This window comes from Sphaeramia orbicularis, chromosome 7 (genome assembly GCF_902148855.1).
Source record: "Sphaeramia orbicularis chromosome 7, fSphaOr1.1, whole genome shotgun sequence".
Classification (NCBI taxonomy): Eukaryota; Metazoa; Chordata; class Actinopteri; order Kurtiformes; family Apogonidae; genus Sphaeramia; species Sphaeramia orbicularis.
This window is the reverse complement of record NC_043963.1, coordinates 8,229,027-8,237,721: the sequence shown is the minus strand read 5'-3', so window position 1 is coordinate 8,237,721 and position 8,695 is coordinate 8,229,027.

Sequence of the window (8,695 nt, the reverse complement as noted above, 5' to 3'; positions counted from 1 at the left end):
TATGCAATTACGTGTTCATTTATTTTTGAGTAAAAAGATGTAATATATTTCATTTGTGATTTATGTTAAAAGCGGAGTTAAAATAAGCACTAGTAAATGCTAAGAAGATAACTACGTTTCCCATGAGGCTTAGCATTACCCATAAAGAATTTTCACGGAAGTAAGATGTACAGTATGCATGCCACGAGTTGTAAAAAAGTTGTATGAGTTTTTGAAGTTGTAAAGAGTAAAGAGGAATGCGTCTTTTTAAACCGAGAGTCTTCCTTCGTTATTTTTGGATGTAATTTGGATCATTACAACACACATGAACTGCATTAATCAATTTGCATTTTAAACTTTATGTAAATTAATCAAATCAGCTTTCCTAATTTTCCTTCTTAACTCTGACTCTGACCCATTTTCTATCCCGTTGTCTTCAGACTATTCCAACCCCCCGTTGTCGTTTTACCCTCATGTCCAGATGCGGCGCCCTGGCCAAGCATCAGTACGTGACGAGTTGGGAATGTGTTGCCTCATTGCCTACGGGTCGAACGGGAACCGGTGCCACGTTGGCAGCGTTTTTGTTCCCCAGTCACATCGATAATATCTGGACACAAATCTGATCTGATCACTTCAAATACGAGTGCAGACAGTCCATCTTAAAACGTCTGATTTGACAGACACATCTGATTGGCCTTCAGTCTGAACAAAGCCCCCGCCTCCTATCTGGTCTCCTCATCTCCTTCCCCCCTTGGCTCCTTGTTTACTCATCCTCATCGCCTTATTTCCTCTGCTCTCTTCTCCACGGTCCGTTCTCACTCTCCGTGGCTGTATTTCCCTAATCGTTTTATCCATGCACCATGACTCGAACACACACTCTCCGGCAGAAGGACACATTACCCCCTGCATGAACCGACTCAGCTCTGCCAGGATCAGAGGGGCTGCACAGCGCTGATAACAACACACACACAGGCTTTAGTCGTCTCTGGTTTAATGTTGCAGCTAATCGATGTGTCTGAAATAAAACTCTGTTCGAAAAGACGACAGTTAAAAGACAGAATCCAACAATGAGACGGCGGGAAAGACTCGAAAAACGGAGCGAAATGCAGGAGAGTTTAAGATCCGACCATCCTAAAAAATGACAAGTGACGACAATGAGGGCGAAACCTGAAAGCCTGTTATCCATGCTGGTGTCATTGCATCAAACACAATTCATATACAATGACAGAGTAAAGAGCTGACACTGCCCCCTATAGGCTGCAGTGAGCGACACACAGACATCCGACGGTCAACTAAGACTGGATAGTTTTCTTAAAGGTGGGGTAGGAGATGTTTTCCAGGAGCATTTTTACCCCCGCCAAGGACGGTGGAGGTTATGTTTGTTACCTCCACCAGAAGGTATTGTGATCACTTTGCTTTGTGTGTTTGTTTGTTTGCATGTTTTTTTGTTAGCAACCTTACGGGAAAACTATTATAACCATCTTTACCAAATTGTCCCCACAGATAGGCCTCGGCCCTGGGACGAACCCATTAAATTTTGGGCCAAGTAGGCCAAAGTTCAAGGTCACAGCAAGGTCACAAAATCTCATATTTCCTATCTCTCATCATTGGGCAATTTTCAGAAATTCATAAAAAGTTCAAAACGACTCCAATTAGCCTCCAATTTGATACACCCATAGCTTATAACAATATCTTGTATCTGGCACAAAATTGTCCACATCCACTGTGGAATGTGGACTCTGTGGACATTTCAATTTAACATTGAAAATCCTATTTACCACACATTTTTCATGACAACTCAACAAATATTGATTGGAATTTAACAGAATTGGACATACACATGACTGGTACCAAGCTTCAGCTTTTTCTGCTGTATGGAACAACCTTGAAACTGTTCAATTTAAAAAGAAATAGTCGATCCACACATGCACACTGTTCGGGGTGCTCGGCGGAGGTTTGCGTTCTCTGAACACTTGTTTCTATATCTGTTTGTTAGCAAGATAACTCAAAAAGTTATGGACGGATTTGATGAAATTTTCAGGAAATGTTGGTACTGGCACAAGGAACATCATTAAATTTTGGTGGTGATCAGAGGGGGAGGGCCTAGTCTGCCTTAGCGGAGGTCTGCGCTCTCCAAGTGCTTTTCTAGTTTATTATATTGCTTAAAATCCCCCTCACACCCCGATTACAACCAATTAATTAAATGCTCTAACACAAAAATAAAAAAATTTAGTCACCTGTGGAACGGACAGGAGTGAAAAAATACTATTCAATCATTTTAAACTAGAAAAGCACTTGTAGAGCACAGACATCCGCCAAGGCAGGTCAGTCACCCCCATAACGCCACCAAAATTCAATCATTTGTTCCTTGTGCCAGTATCAACATTTCCTAAAAATTTCATCCAAATCTGCTCATAACTTTTTGAGTTATCTTGCACACAGACAGACAGACAAACAGACAGACAAACAGACAAACCAGCGCTGACAAAAACATAACCTCCTTGGCGGAGGTAAATATATCCAGAATTCTGCTGCCCGCCTCCTCACTCACATCCGCTCCAGAGACCACATTACCCCTATCCTCAAACAACTCCACTGGCTCTCCGTATCACACTGCAACCAATACAGGGTTCTCCTCCGCCATAACCTGGCCCCTCCCTATCTCACTGATCTCCTTCAGGAGCACTGCCCCACCCGCTGCCTCAGATCAGCCAACACCAACCTCCCCACTCCCACCACTAGGACAAAGCACCGGACCTTGGGGGATCGAGCCTTTGCTTCAGCCGCCCCCCACCCTGTGAAACTCACTCCCACAAAACATCAGGAACTCAGACTCAATACAAAACTTGAAATCACTACTCAAAACTCACCTGCTCAAAGTTACATTTTCTTGAGCTCCTTTAGTAATTTAGTAAGCAATTTATTGAAAACAACAAATACACTGAAATAGGCCATTCATCAACCAATGAAAGGTTTAAGACCGCAGCCTTTAAAGACATACATTTTTATAGATTAACTGGACAATCTAGCGCCCACTAGACCCTTCAGAGGATTAAAGGGTTCAGAAAATGGATGGATGGATGGATGGATGAATGGATGGATTTTGGTAAATGTTTTATTTACTTTAATAGTTTGTTTCTTTTGCCTATTGATTGTGTTGTGTTCATTTTATTAAGTTAATTTTAGTGTCACTTGTGTCTGAATATAAGTTTCTAAACATGTGGATAAAATCAGAAGCTTCATTATTCATTCAATATTAGAACTAAGCTTGATTAACTTAGTGATGATTCTGTGGGCTGGTTATTGTGTTATCTTCATTGCCTCATATCTTCATTATTGAGTTACCACTTTTATATCAGTTCAGTGTTTCATTTAATCACAGTTCAGTCATATCATGTACATGTTTTAAGCTTTTATTGTGAAATGTAACAATAGCAGTTGATCTGCAGTGTGTGACAGTTGTCTTTCACTGTTATTTAGACTGAGAGATGACTAACTGCAGAAAATACAATCTGTATAAAAGGTGTAACAAAAACAAGAAAATCTCATATTATGATAAAAAGTACTTTAAAAATCAAAGATCTGTCGAAAGCAATGAAAAAAGAAGAAAAGAACCCAACCAAGATGAAGGCCAAAGAAAAAGGTCAAGACAATACAAAATTGTTGAAAACATCATAAAAAGACACAGACTCAAACCAAGGTAAAAGGATGAAAACACTTTAAAAAGATGAAAATGTACAAAAACGAATACAAAAATTACATGAAAACACAAATACACTGAAAAATGTGAAAACAAAGTAATAAAAGCAATTTGAAATGACAAAAACAACATAAAAAGCCTAAAAATTAATGCCAAAAAGAGAAAAACAATGTAAAAACAACAAAACAAAGTAAATGAAGACAAACTTTTCAAAGAAGTTTAAAACGGTAAAAAAAAAATTGTAAAAAAAATGACAAATAAGTCAAGGCAAAAGTCATACGAAAACACAAATATGACATTAAAAATGACAAAGTCATGAACAAAGAGCTGAAAATTATGTGGGGAAAAAAAAAGGCAAACCAAAAAATGTAACACGTGTTGTTCTAGGCACTATTTTTTTTTTTTTTTTTTGGGGGGGGGGGGGGGGGGGGGTCAACCAATCAGCTGCTGTTGCTGTGGAGATGAAAGGAATCAGAGTTTTTCATCAGTGCAGCTGTGGCAGAATTCCAAAAAGAACCATTTTAACCTTTCAGGTTTTTTGTTTTTTGTTTTTTTTTACTAAAATTTGAATCTTTAATTTCCATTCTATTATTTTACATCTGTTGTAGTTGACTTCTGTTCTTTAATGTATTTGTGCACATGTTTGCATTTTTGACTTTTGATCACACATGGAGATATTTTCTAACCCCACAGAGGGCGCTGCTGATGCTGTATTCACATCAAACACTTTTTCTGTACTTAGTGATGAAGAGGAGGCACTGTCTTCATCTGACTTCACAACACACACTCTTAAAGTACTGCAGTTTACTGCCAAAATGCTCTGAGAGTGAGTGTGTGCGACTAATATAATGACTAATTCATTCCTCCTCAACGCTTGACCGCTCACTTGAGCTGCTTTTATAAAATTGCACTTTTATCCATCCTTCCACTGGCCACCCCAGAAAATGCCATCAGCCAATCAGCTGTCTCGTTGCCTCTTTCTGGCCCCGGTCTGCTTAGCGACTGGAGAAAACCTTTTAACGAGGTTTATTATGTGATTTAGGGCAACGATGGGGGGAGGCGGGTGGGGTGGGGGGAAGAGGGAGGAGGCAGATGAACAGAGAAGTGAGAATGTTGAGATGAAAAGAGAAAGAAGAGAGAAGAGAAAGCATAAAAACAGACACACACAGAACTGAAAGTCTTTATGAGCCCTGACGTTTTTATGAGAGTCAGTATGTGTGTGTGTGTGTGTGTGTGTGTGTGTGTGTGTGTGTGTGTGATCTTGTTTTTCTCTATTTATGGGTGAGGGTGGATATTTAATTTCCCTGTTGGTGGGGGGGGCAATAAACAGAAACATTTCTCAAGAGTAATTCCTGAATTGGACGCCGAAGGCCCTGCCAAAGGTAAGGTTTATTAAATATATATAGAAGAAAGAAACCTTGGTTACTATCATATATAAGCAACTGGATAAGAAGGAAATCAGGTGAGAGTTGTGCAACAAATTATAAACAAAATGACATCATTCCAGTCATTCTACATGCAGCAACAATAAAACAAACTGCTTTTTTTTTTTTTTAACATATTGTCCTATGTCGTATATACTATATGGCCCAATCCCATTCACCCCTTGGCCCTCCCCCTTACCCCTCCCCCTCCCACTTGGCCCTTGCACTTGGCAAACATTCCCATATGAAATGAGACAACCCTTCCAGACCTGTTACGTTATCAGCAGTCATCGATGCTGCTATAAACAGATGCGACAACTTTGTTTCCGTAAGAACTCATCCTGCCGTCAGCAGCTATAACCATCACTAGCCACTTTTACACAGAGATCCTGGACAAAAGGTGACATGGTGATCCCACCTTTTTTCCACCATTGACTGATTTCCACTGCCAAAGGAGTAACAGAGGTGAGACAGGCTGGACTTTTACACAGTGGACCTATGTTTCAGAATCAAAGGGGTGGTGACAGTACAGGGTATAGTGTGACGTATACTCTTGCGCATCAGAAATACCCTGATCATGGCATAGAATAACATAGCTAACCTCTCCAGAGTCAGCCCGTCTTTCACCGTTCCACAAATGTTAGCGTGGATACAGTCCTCCGCCCGAAGTGGCAACAGCTCACGGATCTCAGTGTCTCCCCAGTTCATCTTTCTGGTTGCGTTGATGTGTTTGTTTACTGTAGACGGCCTGCACTCATCAAAACGTCACACCTTGGTTGTGGAATGAAAGGTGTTCCTTTTACATAGTGTTCCGTAACCATGATTCCACCTTTATCAGGGCTCTATTACTACCTCCAGAGGTCTTACAATGCTGCGATAAAGGTGGGACCAAATGAGCCACCATTTTGTTTACACAGACGTTGTTCCGGAAGAAAGGCAAAATATTCCCGTAACAGAAGTATTGTGTAAAAGGGGCAACTGTCCATGGGCTTTGGTCATTTTTTACGGCTGTCAACCGCAAACCACAGAAATGCGATCTATAACTCATTGAAATGATATTAAATGGGGCGGCTCATGTGGTAGAGCGGGTTGTCCAATTACCGAAGGGTTGGCAGTTCGAATCCCGCTCTATCCTAGTCAGTTGTGTCCTTGGGCAAGACACTTCACCCTCCTTGCCTCCAGTGCCACCCACACTGGTGTATGAATGCGTATGAATGTTTGGTGGTGGTCGGAGGGGCCGTAGGCGTGAATTGGCAGCCACGCTTCTGTCAGTCTGTCCCAGGGAACTGTGGATACAGATGTAGTTTACCACCACCAGAGGGAGAATGTGAGAGCGAATGAATAATGGATCGATAATGTAAAGCGCTTTGGGTGTCTAGAAAAGTGCTATATAAAATCTAATCCATTATTATTATTATTATTATTATTATTAAATGGATTATCAAATGATTAAGTTGTTTACAAAGAAAATACGTACATTTGTGTGTTTCTTTCGTCACACTGCTACACCTTTTTGCTGTTTTTACCTCCATTTTGCCGATGATTTGAACAGAATTATGGGAGATTTGTCACACCCCTCCATTTGTAGTGTAGTCCTGCAAAATCTCCATTTCGAGGACCAAACAGCCCTCCCCCTTAGCCCTTCCCCTCCGACTCATCGAGAATCAGGAAACCCCTACCCCTTTATATGAACACACAAAATGGTGTGTGTGTGTGTGTGGGGGGGGGGGGGGGGCAAAAGGTGAATTTGGATAGGGCCTATAACTTGGGCAGTATTTCAGTTAAATCAAGATTTCGGCTTAGATTTGGGAAACACTTAAGCCAAATTAAGATAAAACCAGTGTAATAGTTGGAGCTGATTCCCAATGGACCGCTCTTGTTATTGTTTTTGTTCCTTATTTGTTATCCATTACAGTTTGTTTTTGTTTGTTTTTTTAGTTCTCGTGCTCAGATGTGATTCATCCAGTCATTGTCTTCCACCCAACCAGGTAATTATGGTGACAATTATCTAAAATGATATGAAATTACATATTCCATTGAAAAATGCAACACTTTTTTGCCAGGTCTAAATGGATGAAACAATACCTGTTTTTTTTACTCAGATAATGTCAAATCCCAATTCCCACAATGCCCATCCCCCTCTACAGACCCTGAAAAAACACAGGGAAAACCCATATTAAACACATTAAATATGTATATAACTCCCTCTTTATTTTTATTGTGCAGAAAAATAAGATGTCATTTGTGAGTCGTGCTTTTAGAGCTTGTTTCTACTTAAATACTATGAAAATAATAAAAACGGATGGGTAGTTTTTCCTGTACATTCATTTACCACAACAGCAAGAACATTAACAGCTCTACAAATGTATAACAATATTTATTCAAGTTTTTCAGTTTTTCACTGTTATCTATGACTAAACAAAGCACAGTACAGATGCATCAGATATTTAACATTATAATGTGAATTTTAAGTGTAAATAAAATGCAAATAGAAATAGACAAAAGTTGAATTATCACCCAAAACAGTCCAGCTGTATAAAAATGACAGCGCAAACACGCTAACACATGCACATTTATTTACAAAAGTTACATATTGCACTTATAAAATATCAGTGAACTATACAGTATCCATGTTTCCATAAAATGACAAGTTAATCTGAAATATGTTTTTATTACTCAATGTAATTGCAGGTTTCCTTTTTCTCATCCTACATTTAAAGTTTTATTTCTTTGGTTTTATTCAAAGGGGATGGTGCTCATTAATGACTGTTGCTGTAAATTCCAGGTTCCACAGACTCTGTCTCCCTCTGCTGGTGAAAAGGAGGAAATAAAGCATGAAAATGACGATACAGAAGACACTGGAATGAGTTAAATGTGTTTTAATAATTCATACTGCTTTTCATAAAGTGTTGAAACTAATATGCACCAGTATACTAATGTTGGACTTAGACTGTGTCATTTGTCTTTACCAAAAATGATCCTTTTTTTAAAAAAAAAATAATTAAATGATACACACCAACCCTAAATAAATATATGTAAATATAAAGTGGATACAGCTCTATTTATTTTTGAGCTCAGTTTTGAGAGACGATATGAGACTGATTTGATCAAGATGTTAAATATTTTTCAACCCTTACTCACTGGTTTGAAGTTTGACTGCTGACCAAATTTCCTGAATGCCTGGTTAAAGTGAAACAAAAATTGAAGTATTAAAAATTTGTGCTTTTATTCAAGTGACACAAACATTTATATTAAGGCTGTTCCAGGTCAAATGTTCCCCATATTTGTTGAAATGAATTTCAGAATTACCAATGTGGGTGAAATTCAAACTGTATTTCAGGGAATGTTAAATCCAGTATTCATTTAAAGATACTAAATACTATATAATAAATAGAGACAGGGCTAAAACAAAGTCACATAAAGTGGTGGTTAGGACTTATATCAATTATTATGTGTTTTGGGCCACTTTCTGTTTCAGTAAAATGTGTCTAAATGTCATCATGACTGTTCTGTTTTTATGCCTCAAACAAAAAAGGATCAGTATTGCATGATAGCGGGTGCAATTTTAAGATACAAAAGCTGAATAAATGAT